Source organism: Falco punctatus (assembly GCF_963210335.1).
Source record: "Falco punctatus genome assembly, chromosome: 1".
Classification (NCBI taxonomy): domain Eukaryota; kingdom Metazoa; phylum Chordata; class Aves; order Falconiformes; family Falconidae; genus Falco; species Falco punctatus.
Window position 1 is genome coordinate 5,724,451 of NC_137580.1, and position 20,896 is coordinate 5,745,346.

General features: G+C 40.6%; 1 long non-coding RNA gene across 1 annotated transcript in view; it reads left to right on the forward strand.

Moving 5' to 3' along the window:
- Window positions 1–20,896, forward strand: part of LOC308058271 — a 153,902-nt gene that overhangs the window by 102,016 nt on the left and 30,990 nt on the right. The window contains exon 2 of the long non-coding RNA XR_013925756.1: window positions 19,006–20,243. This is a non-coding gene — a long non-coding RNA (uncharacterized lncRNA). The remainder of the gene's footprint in view (window positions 1–19,005; window positions 20,244–20,896) is intronic.

Consider the following 20,896-nt stretch of genomic DNA (forward strand, 5'->3'; position numbering starts at 1 on the left):
CTTTGTTGCCCTCTCTGTAAATTAATGTCAGCTTTCCTACAGAAGTGTAGGACTGCCTACTGAAGTACAATGCCTGTTTTATTTGAATGTTCTCTGGGAAACAGTTTAGAGAGCATCCATATCAAACAATTTCTGCACTGCAGTATTTGTACCTCAAAGAGTTAGGTCAAGGGGTTTGGATCAAAGCCTAGCTGAGGGTGCATACATCATGGGGCCCAGGGAGAGAAGCATTAAATTTCTTGCTTAAAATTGGCTGTTAAATGCAAATGCATCATCCTTTGTGTTATATAAAATCCAGGCTGAGTGTTCTGTATTTTCTTGAGGCAGCAAACTGTTGAACAGACTCCCCTTCATTTCAAGGTCTTTCGATCAGGCTCTTGATGAATTCATTAAACTATATATTCATTATAGGTGATGAAAAGTATATAACCTTTCCGGGAGGGAAGTGGTCTGCTCCATAAATAAATCTAGCCCTGTAAATTGAAGATGTGCTAGAATGAAATACCTGGATCCAATAGTGCTGTAACTTGAGCAAGGCAAGTGTTTGTAATGGTAGCTTTGGGAAGGAGGCCACTCGCAGTGGAATGGATGAACCTTACAAAGTGCCCTGATGGTCTAAAAATCCAGGCTGCCCTGCACTGGGGAAGAAGTAAATACCAGAGTCAAGGTTCCTCAGGGAGGAATCCCTGCCAGACTTTCTCTTTTGCTATATATTGAGCTTCTGTCTGAGCATGATCTGAGATCAAAACCACTGCAGTACTACACTAACAAAGAGGCCTGACAAGTAGGAAAGTTTGGGATTACATTCTGAGAGGTCATCTCTTGTGATCTGTGTCCTTTAGGAGACCAGAGGACACGTACTCATGGAACACTCTCCCTGGTTACTTGCTGTATTTAATACTGAGTCCATTGCTTTTTGTATTGTTTGGAGTTCCTCATGACTATGAAAACTGGTTCCAGCATTGGAAGGACTGTAGTAGTCGAAGGAAGAATTAATGAGTCAGTGAGTTCCACATAGCTGTGTTGGTCAGAAACGTAGAAAAGTGCATGGTCTTTCTGACTCTTTTTTTCAGGCCACCTGCTATCAGTTGGCAGCTAAGTACTTAACCAGATCCATATCCACGGATGGCAGGTGAGAAATAGCAGACGTGCTTCTATGCAAGAAGGTCAGATATAGACTTTGCCATATTTTGCTAGTGATTTTCTCTGACATGCCAGTACAACTTTGGCTTTCTGTGGGTTGTACTTCATGTGTATCCGAAAGCAAAGCATCAGTCAACCCCTGAATTAACTCCAGGCTTCAAAAAAGCCCCAATCCTCTACTTGTATTATCAAGATTTCAACACTTGAATGTTGAGGTTCTTCCTGTTTTGGTTCCCCCCTTGCCCCCACCTTCAAACGAACTGTGAAGCTTTGCATACTTTGGAAGTAAATGTAAGTGCACTGTAGACATCGGTCCAAGGTACCATTTTTTAACCTTTTTCTCAGTTGCAGCTGGTTCGTGGTATCATTGTCAAATCTGTTGGCACAGAGAGTTGGCCACAATTGATATTCTCCACAGCACTTGCTATAGCAGTTGGATGCCATTGAGGAACGTTTTATAGCAATGTCAGTATTACAGCATCTCAGTGTTTTTTCTTAATGATTGGACACAGTCCAGTCACAAAAATGTTAGGATACAAATGTAATCTGTGTTCATGGAAACATAAACATCCAGCTAAGACCTAAGTAAATCCTCCTCAGTAGTGACTGTGACCAAGGTATGAGCCAGATCAAGTATGGAGAAACAAATATTGTCCTCATATAATGGTTCATATGAAAGCTGTACTGTATCAAATCTGTGGTTGTTTTATATTTGAGTACCAATTCATAACACAACCAACTTAAATCTATTAATTACTACCTTATTTTTTTTTTAGTCAGGACTGTCCCTCTCCGCTTTCTCCCAGTAATTGAATTTTGATCCCGTGGAACCAATTCTGCTCTCGATGAAGCTCTCAGGAGCCCAGCAAAGCTACTGCAGACAAAGAGGCTATAGTCAGTCATTTACCAGACACAATGCACATTTTTTTATAGTTTAATGAAGACTCAGAATAAAAGCCACATTTTTAAATTTTAGCATGACAAGTCATGTGCACCCACAAATCATGCTGTTGTCATCAGGGTCTTAAAAAAACATACTTCTTGGAAAAAAAAAAAAAGTAGACTAATGCAGTCAAACGAAGTACATTACAGGAGAAGGAAAGGAAAATCCACAGAGGCAGAAAGGGAAATTAGTGTACTACTTATTAGTACCTTTTAAAATCTCTCTGCTGTGCGTGAAATATTAAATAGCGGGCTGGAAAATTGTAGTCTTCCTGCAAGAATGTATTGCTTCCTTCAGCTTAAATATCAGTGGTTTAAAATGAAAGTTTGTTAGTGTGTGAATGGCACTTTTATTGTGGTGCAAGCAAATTCTTCATGCCATTGAAAGAGTTTTCCTTAATAGAATGCAGGGGCTAGAATGGTAAATCTTTTGAAGTTGCTCCTAAACATGTAATATTTAGCTTGAGAAGCAATAGTGAGGAAACGAACATGATAAGAGCTCATTCAGTAACAGCTCTAAATTGATTATTTCCTTCCTTATGTAAACTTATCAGTCAGCCCTTTGGGCTCACTTCCGAATGCCAGCTCAGCGCGAGAGTCTTATCACAAGGAAATGGAATGTAAAAGCCCTAACAATTTTGATAAGGCACGTAGTACTTTGGTTATGATCCTATCTCTCCCCTCCTCCCTTTTAAATAATTCATCTGTACTAAAAGGGGAGATGCCCTCCCTGTAACTTTTGTATAAATACACATTGATGTTGTTATATCCAGAATAAACTCTGGTTATTTATTCTGCTTTTTTCTCAAAATATTCTTAGACAAAGAGACTAGAAGATATATTGGCAATTATAAGTGTGAATGAAGTGGCAGGGTGCTCTGAATTGATGATTTCTGAGTTTTTTGAAACACCAGGATGTGTTTTAGACACAATTTAAAGATTCTCGGTAGAGCGGATACCGTAGGAAAGTTTTTGTTTTTTTGTTTGCCACTTATACCCCTTTACCCCATGCATGATGCCATGGGGCTTGCATCTCTATGTGATGGCAGAACCCAGACCGAGCAAGAATCCAACAGCTCACAGTACAAAAGCCAAACAAGCAAACTAAAAAAACCTACCATGCAAACACCAAACCACACACACAAATGTACATATAGCAAAGGAAAACTGACAGGCGAGCTCTACCGGCCAGCCACCACAGTCAAACACTTCACAGTTCTAGCAGCCAGAAAAACAGCAAAACAGCCCAAAATACAAATTTAACTTCATTCACTTGTCCCAGTAAAATAATAATTTAAAAGTGTACGTAACATGTTTTGTGGTTCATTGCATACCGGGACAGCAAAACCTGATAAAAGTGCTCAAATGACAGTACTGTTTTTGTTTGAGATGTGATGACATGCTCCTTAAGCAAATGTTATAGGCAGCAAATCCATGACCCAGTAAAATACACTCCAGACCATCAAAGTAGTTCTACAGCTTGATGAAATCCACTCGTCTTTAGCAAGAATGACCTAAAACTCTTTAGAGGAAAAAAGAGTGTGGTGGAATTCAGAAAGAATGTTTTTTAAGCAAACAGTGACATACCAAAGTTGAGTGTAACTTTTCCAGTGAAACCTAAAACTAAGCCAAACTTACCTGATTTATTTTTTGTCGCAGAAACTCAAATCTTGAGTCGTTTTATGCAAATTAAGGAGAAGTTGTGACTGAAGCTGGACTGACATATGATTTTGATCGGCTCTTAGCAAAATCTCCTCTCAGGGATTCTCAACATCAAAACAACATCATAAATCAAGAGGGGCCTTAATCCTGACAGTGTTGAAGTTTATGGGAAAGATAACATTGATTTTAATAGGGTTAGGACTTCTCCAAAATTTTCATGTTGCGTGAGGAAGCCCCTAGACTTGTCCACAATACATCCTAAATACTTCAGGTTGAAGAAAAAAAGAAAAATGTTTGCTCCAATGCCAAGTATATTTGGTGAATCAATGAGATTGTGACAGAAACAAGACTGGAAAAAGATCATGGAGTAAATCTAGAACGTACCTACGTGCACACGAGCACTCAGAGGAAGGGAAGGCTTTCTGATGGAAGGCTCAGGGTCAGAGTAGATGAATCTATGCTTCCTTTGCTCTGTCTTTGTGCACAATATGAACTTTCATAACTGTGCTTTCTATGCCATACTGATGCCAGCACACCTGTAACAAACTGTATTTACCAGTAAGAAAATCTTGTTCGTGTTTCGGAAAACAAAACCAGAATTAAAAGGTATAAGGAAAACCTATAAATCTACAAAGTGAATGCTAGGTAGCAAAATCAAAGAGGGTGTAACTGCATTGCCTGTCATTTATTTGTTGGGCCTACAGCAGCAAAGTCCTCAGGGAAAGGAATTACAGTAGGAGATATTATCTTATTTTAGTGCTGTATTTCCTATCTTAAATTAATAGCGCGTAGGATTTTCATTATAATTGATATAATTATTCATGAGTCTGTTTTGTAACACAAGTAAAGAGCACTTTGCTGCTCTGTGAAGCCTGGCTTGTTTTATGGAGTTAAAGGCCTTTAAGATACCAGCAAGGTAGGCAAATACTATTGCTGAAATTTTCAACCCAGCGACCAAACTGATGTTCAAAGCAGAGAGCAGATGGAAGGGCTGGGACTTTGCACCCATTTCTGAAAATGCTGATGTTTGTGTTTAACTGCATAGGGGAAAAAACTTGGTGACCTCAGATACACTATAGCAGCTGGCTGTAGCATGCATGAGTTTTACTTTGTGACACGGAGCTCAAACACTGGAGGAGTGCAGAGCAAATAATCAGATGGTCTGTAACACAGCGCTGTTCATAATAGGCTTTATTGGTAGCGATAAAAATGATGGTGGCACTACACTAACCAGTCATTGATTGCTCGAAGTTAGAGAGCAGGGTGAGTTTAGGGAGAGCTTTCAGAGACAGTTCTCAGCAAAGCTCAGCTGTCCATCTGTGACATGTGTCTGAGCCTCTTCGGGTTGGATTCTGCCCCCTTTACTGGATGTAGTACTGTGAGAAAAGGCACATTGGAAAATTTGTGTGGTCTGCTTAAAGGTGGCAGAATTGGGTATTTATTTAGGTCAAATAAACAAGTACGTGGAGACCTGGGGAGTTTATCTAATGCACTGGCTAAGTGAGTATGGTATGAAGGAGCTACATAGTGAACAGCTGTGGAGAGGCACAGATGGAATAACTTCACACTCTCTGAGTAGGTGTCTGCCGACATTTCTTGCTGATCTGAGACCATTGTGTGGCCAGACACTTTCTAATAAAAAGATCTGCAGAGTCCCAATGAAAAAAAATTCCCCACAACTCTCCCAAAAACTTACGAAAACAGACCAAACCAGAAGAGAAAAAGATTTTCATATCTTGTGCTTATTAATTATGAGGTTTTGGAAACAAGTGAAGATCACCAACTACCCTGGCCAGCTTTCAGGCTTCTGTACTTTGAAAGAATCTGAGCTGAATTCAGGGCTTGGATATTTTAAATGATAAACCAGTACATTTTGTTCCCTTGAAAACTGCATGAACTGTTTTAAGGAGTTCATCTTGTCTGTTTGGGTTAAGTAGAAGGGCATATAGTCAGACTGGTTTATTACCTAATAATAAATGTTTCCTTCTTTGCTAAACAGATACATTTGAGGAAACAATACAGAATGCATGTGCAAAGATTCCACCAGGTAACTGTGTTTATAGCCAAAATTAATTGCAAGATAATTTTCTTGTACCTGAATTTAGTTTTTGAAACAGCATTTCCGTGACTTCTCTTTGTCCTATTTACAAGCTACACTTTTTCCAGCAATTAAATGTAATTCCCGCTAATAGATGATCCATTTTCTGCAGTGTTGCCAGTCCTGAATAGTTGCTGTAAAAGATACCAGTCTTGAATCAAAGTATGTGTATTGTATTCTGTAACCCTAGTGCTAGCTTTTATTAGATGTGTGAAGCTGCATCATACCTTGTCACCTGCATTTCCAACAAGCAAATAAGAGGTCAGGTGAGCAACATGTCTCCACTTTGTGGGCTACCGCAAGATTCAAGTGAGTGGTGTAACTCAGGAGCCTCTCCCAGCTGGTGTGATAAGCCATGAGGCGACGTATATACGTAGCGCTCTGTGCCAGGCTCCAGCACTGAGGAACAGTGCAAAGGTTGTGTAACGGGGCGGGCAGCATGTAGTTGCTCCAGTGAGAAAGTTCCCCGGGGAGGGTTGTGGCCTATCTTACCTGCATGCTTCACATGGCAACTTCATGCTGTGCAGGCAAATTATCATCACCTCCTGGGGCCATCTTCTCAGTGTTGCTTGGCGCCCTGTGACTGGAAGGGTTATTGTCACATCAGTTGCAGGTTGTCCTTTGCATGAGAGCCCTTCTGCTTGCTTGAGAGCCAGCTGCTTGCAGTCAGCCTAGGGGCGTATAGCTCGTATTTTTGTTTCTGTGGGCACGTAATACAGGAGAGACAACTGAGATCCCAATCACCACCAATATAAGTGGTAAAAATAGCCTGGTGCAAACCAGATTCTTGTCCATCTCAGGTGGTACCATGTGATAAGCTGAAGATATAACCTATGGTGGCTTCACAACCAAGCTGGAGATGGGCAGTAAATTCACCTCTGGCTTAATATGGTCGTTCAGTGTGGGTTTTTTCAGGACCCCACGAGTGGCATAACAAAGAACATGGCACACCAATCTGGGAAGTTGCTGTATTTTAAATGTGTGTCAAATTCTTCACTTTATAGAAGCTGTACCATGGAGCAGACACCTTTTCTCTTTTGGAGAGTTAATCTTGTAAATTAGCATTACAACACAGCCTGAAGAAGCTACTTCCCTTTCCATTTCCTCTTCTTTTGTGGTAGATCAGTTATCCACAGGACATTCCTTGTTCCTGGAACCAACTCTTTGTTTTGCAAACTTTATTCCACCCCTGCTGTCTAGTAGAGACCTGTTTTGAGCTGCGTTCCACCGGCTAGGAAAACGCACAGGCAACAGAAATGCTTTTCTTACAAAGCAGTCCTTTCAAGGATTTTATCTCTTCCCCTCCCTAAAAAGGAAAGATTTGGTTGAGAACAAGTAGACCTGTATGCATTTCCCTTGGGGAATTCTCCTGTGCTTCAAGGAGAGGAAATGGGCGATACATCAAAATAGGCAGAGATTTCTTGGACATCTTCCATCATGATCTGTGACACTTCAGTGCTAGTCATTTGTGTTACCGTGGGGATACACTGCTAAATTAGCATGCATTGTTCTGCTTTAAATGGCTCCAAAGTCTTGAGTCAATTCTATGAAGTACATTTTGTGTAATTACAACTAGTATTAGAGTTTCCATTCCTTCTGGTGCTGGGTTCCCTGCTAGTGATGGAAATTACACATTTCCTGTCATAACCAATAATAGTAATAACTATAATCTACACTCTGTACGTTTATTTTTGTAGTATTTATATTTGTGGCATCATTGACTTTGAGACTTGCATATCCTAAGATGACTTTGTCCTAATGCAAATACATGGATATTCCCACAGTCTGCATTGCTTTGTGTAAGTTTCAAGAGAAAAACATATGCTAACATGGGAGACAAGGGATATTAGAAATGCTTATTATAAAGCTGGAATCAAGTCTCACCAAACCTCAGATACATCTTTTTTGATGTAATGGAAACAGAAAAAATGTTTCAAAGGAACTGACTGTGCACGAGTTGTGATTCAGGCTCATAGAGAAATTTGTTTAGGATAAAATCTTTTGCAGAAGACATGTTTTCATTGAAGCAGTGACATGAACGAGACTAAAATAGAAATAATAAGTATTTTTTAAAAGTGGCAGTAACCTCTGTGTGTCATCCTTATGCAGTTGTCCTGGTGCCATATAGTTTCTGCATCATGTCTGTTCTACAGAAATTGAAGATGCTTTTTAATTGGCTGAGGGCTTGTTGAGAAATTGGTTTGTTAGGGTTATTGCAAATAAAAGATCTCAGTAGTCAGTTATTTCTTTGTCTAAAAGAGGTCATTAAATTTGATGATAGAAGCTGTCAATGTATAAAAATATACAGCTGAATGGAAGGTGAGAACAAATGCTGACAAGTGTAGTATACAGCCAGTGCTCTTGACAAGACACAGGTTTGAACTGAGCAAATGGCTCATAAAGCTCATTTAGCAGGAGGACAGTAAAAGCCTTCCTTTAAGGTGATTTAGCTTTTTAGTAAGCATTTGTATGGAGACAGGGGTGTACCCTGGTAGATGGGGGTGCTTGCTTTTACTAGGCACTGCAGACGGCACTGCAATATAACTTCAGTTTATTATGGCACTAAAACTGTTAAACTGTTACAGTCTTTTTTTCACTTGAAGTGAGGCTTGTCTCTAACCAAAAGGGGATAGCCATTCTTTTCCTATGCTGGTTATTGGTTTTGATGGACAGTCATCTCTGTGACTTTTTCAAAAGCATGACTTCACTTTGTGCTAAGGGAAAATAACACAGAGTTTATTATAGAAGTTGATTAGTAACACACAACTACGGTAGTTCCACTTAACTTAAAAAAATGATATGTTAAAAGAGTTACTGCATTCTCTGTCTTACTGGTTAGCATCATCCAGATGTTAAAGATTAGTGATGGACAGCCACAGGGCCGTCCAGCTTCCTGGGGGACAAGAGCAGGGCTGTGGTGGGTGTAGAGAGAGCCCAGGTTAGGAGCTTTCCCATGAAGACGGGCATCTGGCTGATGCCCCAGGCAGCAGGGAGCTATGGTGGCTGCTGCAGGACATGCCTCCAGGAGGCAATTCCCTCTGTGGAAAGATGTAAGTGTTGGGTAAGTGGAATCCCCGGATCCCCTGCAGTCAAGTCTCTGATAAGGCAGCTGACTATATCGGACTGAGGTGGGGGGCTGTCTCAGCAAAAGGCCACCGGACTGCTCCTCAGAGGCAGCAGGCCTCTGTCTGATGTCCTAGCCTGCTTGTGTCCACCACTGGTGGTGGTAGAAGATTGCCCCTGCCAGCTGAGCCCCTACCCATCCAGTCCCCCTACCCCTCCAGTCCCCCACACGGTGTGTGTCTCCTGTAAGGTGCCTGGCAGGCCCGCTGTCCTGGGTTCACACTATTATGCCAATTTGTACGCTTCTTTTGGGGAGAGGCATAGAAACTCTAGTTCTGACTTGAAAAAGTGTTTTCCAGAGTCACTCTGAGGTCACAGAGCCCTCTGAGTCACTGAGGCCACTTAGACATAAGTGTCTTCAAGGATCCTTTGAAAATTACTGCCAGTGTTTTCGCTGGCCAGGTCATTATCTTCTCACTGAAAAAAGGATGTTTTCTAATACATGTTTTCTGTCAAAATGAATGAGGTAGAGGTCTTGAAACATGAAAGTCCTCATTTGGACTGAAAGCCTATCTTTAAATTCATGAGTTGGATTAGAAAAACATCTAAGAACAGTGTTGACCTCTGTCAACACTTTCAAAAACAGATTTATAATAGTGTTTGAATCTCATGTAAGCTTTAGATCAATTATTTGTTGGTTTTATTCAACTGTTTCTTCAGATACAGTATGTAGATGAGATAAGGATTGTCTTTGCATATTAATCCCTGTGTTGATTAAGAAGAGACGTGTGCACTGTATTATTAGCAACCTATGTTACAGAAGCTGTCACGTACCTACTCTGTTGAAAAAAAAAATATAAAAGGATAAAGAAAGAAATATAGGCTGCCATCACAGGCAATTGTCAGTCCTAAATCGAGATCAGGTGCTGTGGACCTGGTGCAGCATGACAGAAGTCCCAGTGCTGCGCAGAGCCTAACCCAAAGCAGGACCCTGTCAGTGCTGTTAGCCCCAGGGACGATGCTGAGCGGTGCTAAAAACTAGCTGGCTTTGTAAACCGTGAGCCTCTCCTCAGCAGGGGAGCCACCTCATTCCCAAGAAAGTCTCAGCTGTAATCCGAACATTTTCATTTAGTTCGGGAACATCAAGAACTTGCAAACTGGAACACACATCTGCCTCATGTGGACACCACCAGTGAGCTTTAAGCTGTCTTACAGACCTTGTCTGGGTCTGTTTTTTCACCTTTTGCTCTATGACAAATGCCGGTATACTCATATCAGTGGATTGTTCTGATTATCCACAAATCCCAGGAAATTGAGTATGTTTTCCACTACATCTACCTCACTCCAACACAGGAATAAAATATTATAAACAGTCTCATGTATCCCATGTTAGCTAGGTCAGAAACCGCTGTTTATGTCATGCCTATCATTAGGTTGACCAGTCTACCCTGGCGTACATGACTTTAAACCCATGTGTAACCTTAATTCCAGCATGATGGTTCTGTTCAGATCAGACCTTTATGATTTCCAGCTGCTGTGATCCTTCTGAAGACACTTCCTAACGCAGGATTTAGAATCATTTAATGTATTTGTAGTTGTATAACTGAGCATTATACAAAATGCTTAAAGTTTTATTAAACCACTGGCTTTGTTTAATAGTTAACAAAGCTAAACAACAAAATAAGAGCAGCAAACCGGCAGGTATGGTAGGGAAACATGGCAGGCTTGCACAGAATGTAAGTTCTGCTTCTTAAGTGGATGAGACAGACAATTATTCACTGTATTTTGAAAGCACCTGGCACTAAGTCTATCGGCCATCAGGACAACATAAGTGGAAGTGGTGTTTATCACAGTGCCATGTTAAGTGGATCCGAGTGCAACAGAAATAAACAAAACAGCCTCTGGAAAAGTTTCAGGACTTTCAAACTGGTGAGTGCTCTAATGTTGCAGACATCTCAGGTCATTTATTAGGAGCCAAACAGCCAGCACAAATGACAATATGCACTTTTATGTTTGTTGCTTTCTTTCTTTTATGTTTGTTTGTTTCCTTGTAAAGAAGGTGGATTTCATACAGCTATATTACTGTGCTACCTCCTCTCTCAGTTAAAAACAACCTCCGGCCTGTCCATCTGACAGATCTTACATCTTCTTTCAATTGCACCCCTTTGCTCTCCTCATAAGGAAACCTCTCTGCTGCTCTACTTTTTCTTATCTGACACAAACAAGACAGTCCTGGTTTCCTGTAAGTGTGGTAAACCATTTAAATTTTTCCTAACCATTGTGATATGTGCTGCCTGCTTTTCAGAAGTGGTATTTTGGTAGATAGTTTAAAATGGACAGATTGCATGCTACAAATTCCAGGATGTAATCATCTTGCAACCTTTCATCTTGCTTGCAAAATTTGCAAGATTTGCATATTGGGTGTTTTCTGCAACTCGAAGTCACCTTTCTAGCCATAGAATGGGCCTCCCATTGCTTCTGACCAAATATCATTTCTTCATTTCAAATGAAAAATGTCAAATTGATTTCTGAGTTCAGCATGTTACCCAACTTACCAGACCCAGCAATTTCAGGAAGTCCAAGATGGAAATCCAGGACTTTATTTTCAGGTCAATGATAGCGATGGAGAGTTTGTAAAATGCCCCCTTAGCCTCTCCTTTGATCTGTCAAAGTTTCTAGACGTGGAACGTGTCTCTACATTGCCATAAAGTTCTCTGTTGCAGAAATAAGCACTCTGATGGGAGAAAGTTCATGCCAGCATTTTCTTGTCAGTGGTCTCTTGTGGCAGTTGCAGTTGTTGTCTCCAAATCTGACATGGGAAGATTAGTGTGGATAACTAGGAAAAGGTCATGGTAAAAACCCAGTTCTGCTGCACTTGTTCCACCCCTACATTCCACCCCTGCCCTGAGATCCCTGATACACCTTGTTTAAGTGGTATAAATTACTGCTGGTCTTAGAAAGACTATATTCAGGCAAAAAAACGTTAGAAAAAGTCAAAACCACTAGGTATAAACAACTTTAGAATGTGTTAAAAAACAGTGGAATTCTACTATCCTGCCCTCTGTCATTGGAATGTGAACATTATTGCAGTTTTCTTTCTTAATAGTTAAGGATTTTTACATTAAAGTCTAAGAACGTGTTCAAAAGGTTGATATTTAATACTTTACTCAAAACTTTGCCTCCTATGAATATCATGACAATAAAAAAGAAAAAAAGTCAGCATTTTCACAGTTTAATGGCATAGTATGAGGCAAGAAGTATTTTTGATTTTTAGCCATTTCTATTTTTAATGGAAAAATGATTTGCATCTTCAGTACGTTTTGGGATAAAACATTTGCTTCTATCTGCTTTCGAGGTCCAAGCAAATATTTAATTCCTTTAATTATGGCATAAGAATTTTATTGTCTAAAATACTATTTTTTTCTGTTAACTAGCTGCTTCAGTGCATTTATGCTAGGCAGACCATAATTTTGATCAATGATGTATTCCGAATATCAATTAAAGAATCCTCTAGAGCTTACAAATAGGAAATCTGATGGATTCAGTGCCTCATATGCAGCTAATTGGTAATGTGCTGTAACTTATCAGGTAACAATTATCCCCAGTAGTTTTACACAGTATTTCTGGGAGTCATCCCTTGACGCTTTATTTAGAGCATCTGTCAGCATATATGTTATTAATCTCATGGGACTTCACTCAGCAGCCACCATTCTGCTGTCTGCAGAAGGTAAAGAAACCTGCTAGATTATCTGTAGCACACCTTCTTGACAGATACCTGCTTTCTCCTGTCTGATTTTTTTTTTAAACCTTGTTGTCTTTGATGAAGGTGAAAACACATATAACCTTGCTGGCTGCTTACCTTTGGTATTATTCTTGAAATATTTGGTGGTTATGATGAAATTGTTTCAGAGATTAAAGTAGTAAAATAATTCACTAGATTGGGAACGTATGCAAAGAATAATTTAGGATGGAAAGGATCTCCAGAGCTTGAGTGCAATCTCCCTGCTAGACCAGATTGCTCAGGGCTGGTTCAGTCAAGTTTTGAGCATTTTCAGGGATGGAGATTCCTCAGCCTCTCTGGGCAATCTGTTCCAGTGTTTCAGCACCCCTGTGATTAAAAATGTTTTCCTTATATCTGTTCTGAATGTCTGGTGTTCCAACTTGTGTTTATCATTTTTCAGTCTATTGTTGCACTAACCTCTGAGGAGAGTTTAGCTTGGTCTTCTCTGTAGTCCTGATCAGGGAGCTGCAGATGGCAACGAGACCTCCCCTTAGTCTTTTCATGAGGCTGAACAAAGCCATCTCTTTCAGGCTAGCAAATGCTCCAGCTCTCTGAGCCTCTGGGTGGCACCTGCTGGACTCATTTCACTATGTCAGTATCTTCTTGTGCTGAGGGGCCCCAAAACCGGACACAGCAGTCCAGGTAAGGCCTCACAAGGACCCAACAGATGGGAGCAGTCATTTTCCTTGACCTGCTGGTGGCACTTCAATAGAGTCCAGGATGCTGTTGGCTTTCCTTGCCATGAGGGCACACTGCTGGCTCATGTTGCTCTTGTCAGGACCTCCGAGTCCTTTTTTGTGAAGCTACTTTCTGTCAGGTCAACCCCCTGCTTCTACTGCTGTAGAGTTATTTAATTCCAGATGCAGGACTCTGCTTTTGACTTTTTTGAACTTCATGAAGTTCCTGTTAGTCCATTTCTCCAGCCTGTCAAGGGCCCTCGAGTAGTTGCCCAGCCTTCCAACATGTCAGCCGCTCCGCCTAGTGTAGCCTATGTAGTACACAAATTTGTTGAGAGTGAATTCTGCCCCACCAGCCCTGTCAGTAATAAAGACATTAACCAGTATTGGCCCCAATATCAAACCTTGAAGGATGCTAGTAACCAGCCGCTAGCTGGACCTCAGCTCTGCGAGCCTGAAGATGCAGCCAATTTTCCACCCACTTCATTATCAACTTACTCGGTTCATATCTAACTTAGTTCTAGTTTAAACTCCAGATCAGCTCTGTTTTCCCCAGCTCCATCGCTGCATGCTTGAGCAATGTTGCTATATTCCCCCCAAGGAGCCCTTCCCTGATTCCTCCTTCTGTGGCCTTTTTGTGTTTGAACTCATCCAGGAGGTCCCCATTCATCCGTGCTGACCCTGTGCTGTGCCTGCTCAATTTTCTGCTCCTCGGTTTGGTCCATTTATTGTGCTTTTAAGAGGATGTCCTGTCATGTCAACTAGCTTGCTTAGGCTTGCTGGCCTCCAGACCAGTCTCCGGGATCCTGCCCAGCAAATCTGTGAATAATCTTAAATCCAGTTTTCTGAAGTCCAGGGCTGTGATTCTACTGTTCATCTTGCTCCCTTGTCTTGGGATTTTCAACTTCACAGTCTCATGTTCACTGCAGCTATGGCTGCCCTTGACCTTCACGTTTTTGACCAATTCTTCCTTGTTTGTAATGGGTCCAGCAGAACACATCCCCTAGTCAGCTCACTGCTTACTGGACATATCTACTCCTCCAGGAGCCTTTTGTCTTCACTTCCAGACTTTATAGTCACTCTTGGTATGCTCAGCCCTGTCAGTGACATTGTGCTGACATGAACAAACGGCAAAGGGTAATAGTCCAAGGTCCAGACAAATCTCATAAGTGTCTCTGCAACATCCTGGACCAAACATCTGTCAAGTAACAAACCACCTGGGAAGTAAGACAGGTTGGCAGATTGGACAATCCTTCACAAGAGATTGTCTCCAATGGCTGTCGTCTGCCTCTTCTTCTTGATGTAGTTTTAGGCTCAGCTGGCTCTGATGTGTCCCTTAATGGGTCTCATTCCTCCTCAGTTGTTCCTGGGGTACCATACGTATTTTGCAATTGCAGATCTACAGAGATACAAAGAACCTTTTTTCTGTTGCCAGCAGTCACAAGTTTGAGGCATGATTTCTTCCAACAGCTGAGTTAATAACCAAAGCCTTAAGCAGTTTCGATAGCAGAGCAAAGCTGGCATGGGAAAGGCGAGAGAGGAGGATCATGTTTGGGGCGTCAGACCTTGCAAGACCTCTGATGTGTGTCATTGGGCCAAGAAGACAGAGTGTGGAGAGCATAAGGATGAAGAAACTTTGCAAATCTGGGGAACGACCAGGTGCACTCATGGAATCCAGTGTAGCTACTGAAGGGAAGGAATAAATAAATGAATTTGCTTTCAAGTGCTGAGGAAGATCAGAATTAGGATGGGTGTCATAGAATGAAATAATCTCCGAGCAATCATTTAAAGCTTTCCTTGCTTATTTCCACACCAGAGAGAGGCAAAATCTCCAAATTTCCCGTGACCAGAAATCCCACCACGATAAAGTCTTACTGAAAAGTCTGAGAAAATATCATGAATGATGTTTCATTCTGATTTTGATTACTTTTGTATTTCCCACCGTATGATAAATCAAATAAAAATAATTTTGAACAGGAAAAATGAGGAAGAATCCCTTCTTCCTTTCCCTGCATTTGTAGGTAAATACTAACTTAATTTCAAACTGAAATATAACATAAAAGGCTTTATTTCTGCAAAATGTGTTTCTATTACTGGTCCATATTATCTATTGATGAATATCTGAGCAATTGTACTTTAGACTCTTCTCTTGAAGGAAAATGGGATACGTTTACTAGAGTGATGAATATTAAGTACCCAGTCTTTAAAAGGGTGTTCTCTGTTATGCCTAAAGTTTCCACAGGCCACAAAATCTGTTTACCCCTTTCTGTTTCTTTATTCCAATCTTCTGATGACTGGACTGTGTTCTCATAAATCTATCTGTGTTGTTAGTGGTCTAAACCCATTTTTTCTTTTTTTCTTAACAAAGTGTAGTTGATAAGAGGGTGGAAAAAAAGTTATGAGTGAAATTGTACAGTGTACTAAGAAGTGTATCATACATACTTCATGTGCATATGCTTCATATGTAGTCATCACCACTATGAAACACTAGCATCTGCTTTTTATGTTGTAAACCAGCTTCTTAATAATGAGTTTGTGAGATTTTGTGTGTTAGAAGCCAACGCTTCCCAGAGTTTTTCTAAATTGTAATTGTTTTGCATGAAATCACTGAAGATTAGAAAAGTGTCTGTGCCTGAAGTGGGATGCCACTTGGGCATAATGACTTGAATGTCATTGAATTGTTGAACTGCAACTAAGGCGGCTACTCAGAGTGGTTATCTAAAGTGTTGTGTGCTTATAAATTTAAGCTATATGGCTTTAGAAGATTTTGTCAGGGCTCTGCTTCAGCAAAGTCCTTAGACTTATGTTTAATGGTACATAAGGGAGCTCACTGCTCGTAATGTATGTACTAATGCAGTTTACTCTTTCCTAGAAAAGTTTTAAAAATCAGCTCCTGAGTCACTTTGAAGCCAAGGGAATTCCAAAACCTAGCAGTTCGTTGCAAACAGACCCCATTGTTGCAGCAAACTGTGGCAAAAAGTCACCATTGACCCCCTGGTTCATCTGAACCTCTTTCTAACATTTCTTGTAGACTTTTCCCAGACAATGAGACTGTGAAAAATGTATGTTGCATTAAAAAAACCAACACCACCAACTTACAAACCATCTAATCACAAGCCAAAATCCACCTTAAGGGGAAATGAGAAGCCAAACCAAAAATCCAAGCCTGGGTCATAATGTTGCTTTTCTGTATCACAACTCATTATGAAGGTAGCTTTTACTTAACCTCTTAGTTCTCACATCACTCATGTTAATGGCCAAGTTTCTGATACCGGTGACATTTATCAACTGATCATCTGTGACTCCATGAGTCACTGTCTCCAGGCTTGACATAAACCACTCAGACTCTGTGCTAGGGTCACCTGGACTTTGTCACTATTTAACAATTGAAAAGGAGCAGTATTTTCTTAAAGCACAGGCCAGACCCTCCAGTGATGTAAACGAGCACAGGAGAAGCAAAGTCAACAGAGCACTGACTTTCCTAAGGCTCAAAAGGCAGCTGAGCAAATGGGTGAAGCTCTGTTTTCCTTCTGTGCTTTCTTTTCCTTGCTCATTTGTTCCTTTGCTCTCTTCAGTTAAATCAAACATACCTAGGTACAAGCAGTAGTTGAAAAGCAGCTGTGGGTATATTGCATCCGAATACCGGGATGCACTGGCTATATAATAGATGTAAAAATTGGGGCTGTTCATCTCGTGCTCTGCCTGTAATGTGAATCTAGAAGTAATGACAAGATTATTTGTTTTGCTGCTTTTAAAGAGGCCTTCTGAATGCAGAGAATGGTTATCTTGGTGCTTTTTTACAGAGTATGGAAAGGTAATGTAGGAGTAGCACATAGGAAGTGTTTTATCTACCCTGCTTTTTAATATACTGTTGCATGTTGGCCATCCAAATGTCACAACTCTGTGTAAAGGATTTGATTTCTTAAGAGGCAGAACATTCAAATTAGGCCCATGGCTAATTCTTTCCCATGCCTGCATCTGTGAAGAAAATTCTGTGGAAAGAGGGAGGAATAAAAAGTCACTATCTCTTCAAAGACGATCACATCTCATTTCTCGTGCAGTTGAAAGTCTGTATCAAACCCGGTACCTGCAAATTGCCATTGCCCTCCTCGCGAGGGCCGTGATCTATTCCACCGCTTGCATGCAGCTAGCAAAGCCACAGGTAGAAGAGGCCCCAACCGCGACACGGGGACCAAGGTTTATCAGTGAGCCAGAGCCATTGACAAAACTGTGTTGTAATTCAGTCCTGTTCTTGGCAGCTGGTTTGAGAACACATACAGACTTTTTCCAGGTCAGCTGGGGCTCTAAGCCTCAGGGAGTAAAAAATGCATGCTTAGTAAACCGCTTGAAAATTGCAGTTCGTGTGTATTCCTGGCCCGGTAAGTAAAAGATATTGACGAAGTTCAGAAATTAGTAGTAGAACTTTCATCCAAGTGCCCAACATTTATTTCTTTAGTACATGAGGTCTTTAAAACATTAGACTAGGGCCGGAGAATCAGGCCACTGACTCAACGCAGAGAATTTCTCCTTGTCAAAACACTGAAACTTCTACTGGGAATTTTGTACTGCTGCTAGGGTGCAGCTGCTAGTCAGTCAAAAGACGTACTTATCCATGTGTCTCTGCTACTTTACTTCAGTCCTGCTCTGGAATAGTGTGTCACAGCATCTATTTCTGGATCAATGACAGATGTCACCAAACAATCCTTTCAAATTATTCCATTGACCAAATGAAGGCTTAACTCTGCTCTAAAGACAACAAGGCCGATATAAGGTTGGATGCCGTAATTAGCTCCATATGTTTTGAGGCATTAGGGTAGAGTGAAATGACCAGAAGTACACTAATAAATAAAGACCATATCCTGGTATTGATCTGTATGTGGAACTCACCTCTGAAATCAATAGGGAGCACTGAAAAAAATCAATGGCAGGATGTGACCCTTAGATAAGCTAGTTTCAAATCATTCTGTCTCTCTACTACAAGAAGACAGGTTACTTCGTGTTATCTAAGCCCTCAAACATCCTCAAGAAGTTTCGGAAATAGGAAAAAGCCACATGGAGGGGAACTGATATAGAAAGATTTACATGACAAAACGCTTGTATTTTGTAAGACCTTGACTAGTCGCTGCTTTTTCATATCAACTCTCTGGATGAAACATTTACAGTTTCTTGTAATTGAGACTGAAAGTCTCTGAGAATACCTTGGGGAAGAGTGGTTGATGTAGTGAAAGGAACTGGTGTTTACATGCATTTCCTGCTAGCATTATCGATAACCTTGCCCTGCATTATAACAGGGGGGAAACTCTACAGAAATTAGGCCTTCAGGCAATTGCTGTGCATGAGAAATCAGCCATGTGTTGAAGAGAAAATGGAGCTAGGAAGCTCAAGGGACACAGCATACCTTCTTTTCTGAGGTATGGTTTTGACAGATGGGCACAGTATAGGGTAGTTATTTTTCCTCTGGTGGATATCAAAAAGATAAAAAAAGTTGTTTTTCCAACACATAGGTTATGTTTCTTGGCTGTATTTGCTTGTGATTAGTGCTGTGTGGGATCTTCTGAAGCACAAGACTGCAAACAGAAGCCTCACTGAAGCATGTTAGAGCTCCCTTCAGGCTCACAAACTTGATTTCTTTTCCTCAGAAATCAAAGTGGAGGGATGGGCACATGGACATCTGGATACCCAGCTAATATGGCATCAAGATGCAGCTGAAACTTACACGCAGACCTAAGTGTGACAGCCCTGCCTAACTAACTTTGATGCTCCCATGACCTGAGTCAACAAATAGCTTTAAGATGGATACTCGTCTCACTAATGGTTTTCTACTGATGTGAGTATTCCATTATTGGTTTTGTTTGGTTTGGTGTGGGTTTTTTTAATTATTATTATTATTAATATTTTTTTTATTTATTTGCTAGGAGAGAAATTCTCAAGCAAATTATTCTGGGAGTGAGAAAAATTTTGATACCCCAAAGATTTTATGTGGGCTTACTCCGATGAACGTTGTCAAATTCCAATCATTTAGTACAAGGTGTGCTTAACATCAGCTGAAAAGTACTGCTGCAATATGGGGAAAATTATAGATTTGAACCTGAAAAAATGGAACCAAAGGCATTTACCCAAAGAGTTTCTATCTTCAGAATAACTCTCTTTACTTGCCCTTGCTTGTCTTCTGTCTTTTTTATTATTATTATTTTAAATTGCATGCGCATTTACTGCACGTGAAATGTTTCACATTGCCAGACATGGTATAAACCTGCACTCAGAGCCTCCTGGACTTCTTGTTCCTAATATTGGAAGATGTAATCTAGCCAAAATCCCCTCTAGATGGCTCCGATGCTATCATTACATTACCAATCTTTGCTTAGATCCTTGTCTGAATCTTTTCCCTATCTGTAGCTTTGTTCTCATTTAGAATTGTAAGTTTGAAGGTTTCTATTTCGTTTTATCCATGAAGGAGATCTATCTCAATAATACAAGCTTTTGCATGCTGCCCCATTAGTGTCTCATCTTAATCCATGCCTTGAGGGTCCAAATCTAGGGAGGATAGAATAATTCAGTCTCCATACAGATCTTGGACTCTTCTCAGACTGTGCCAACAAGTGTGCCAATTAAAATTGTGTTTTCATGACATTGCAAGCCAGCCGATTGCAGAGAATGTGGATAAATAACATGGATTTATAATTTAGGTTTCAGAAAAAGAATGTTTTTCCCTCCAAAATTATCTTACTTGTATTGTATCATTGTTCATGATTTAGTCAGAACCTGGAATGCTACCTTCAGATTCTGGAAGCTGGCAAAATTCATAACCTGGCAAAAGGGAAAATATTCACATAACTCTCGGCAAGAAACCAAATCAAACCATTCTTGTTAATTGCAGGTGAGTAATAACACTCTTAGATTTCATACAAATAACATCAGCATTCTCCTGCTCTGTGATTGATGGGATGTTTTAAATGGAGTGCTTTAATTCAGCACAGCTGGATGTCTCTTGTTGGATTCCCCTCCTAGTCGAAGAAATTTTTGGTTTTAGGTATATTGGCAACAACTTACCCTGTTAAGGCTGAAAAATGTCCCCCGAGAGTAAATGTTGAGCTGTCAACTCTTTGCTTGGTTAATATCTCTGCTAATGAAAACTGGGGATTACTGTTCAGTTGTTTGCTTGGTTTTTTGAACAAATTCACTTGGTCATCAAGGTCTTGTTTAAAGTTTTGGATTTAATTGTAATGGTCTATCATGAGTAATGTGCCTGTAGCCTAAGCGCTTCCTCGTAGGACTTTCAAAAGCTTCTCCTTTCCCAGGATCTCTGCCATTTTGTTGCTTCCCATGGCTAGGACTAAGCAGCTGGCTGCAGGCTTAGGAGACCTTAGTAGAATTCCTCACATTCCTTTAACCCACGTGCATGGCGAGTGGCAGAGGAGGGCTTCTGCGGGGGTCATAGGAAAGTGCTGATAGGGAAAACCACACGTTTAGCTTTTACAGATGCTTGAGAACCCAGCTTAAATCCAGGGCAGATTCGAAGAAGGGGCAGCA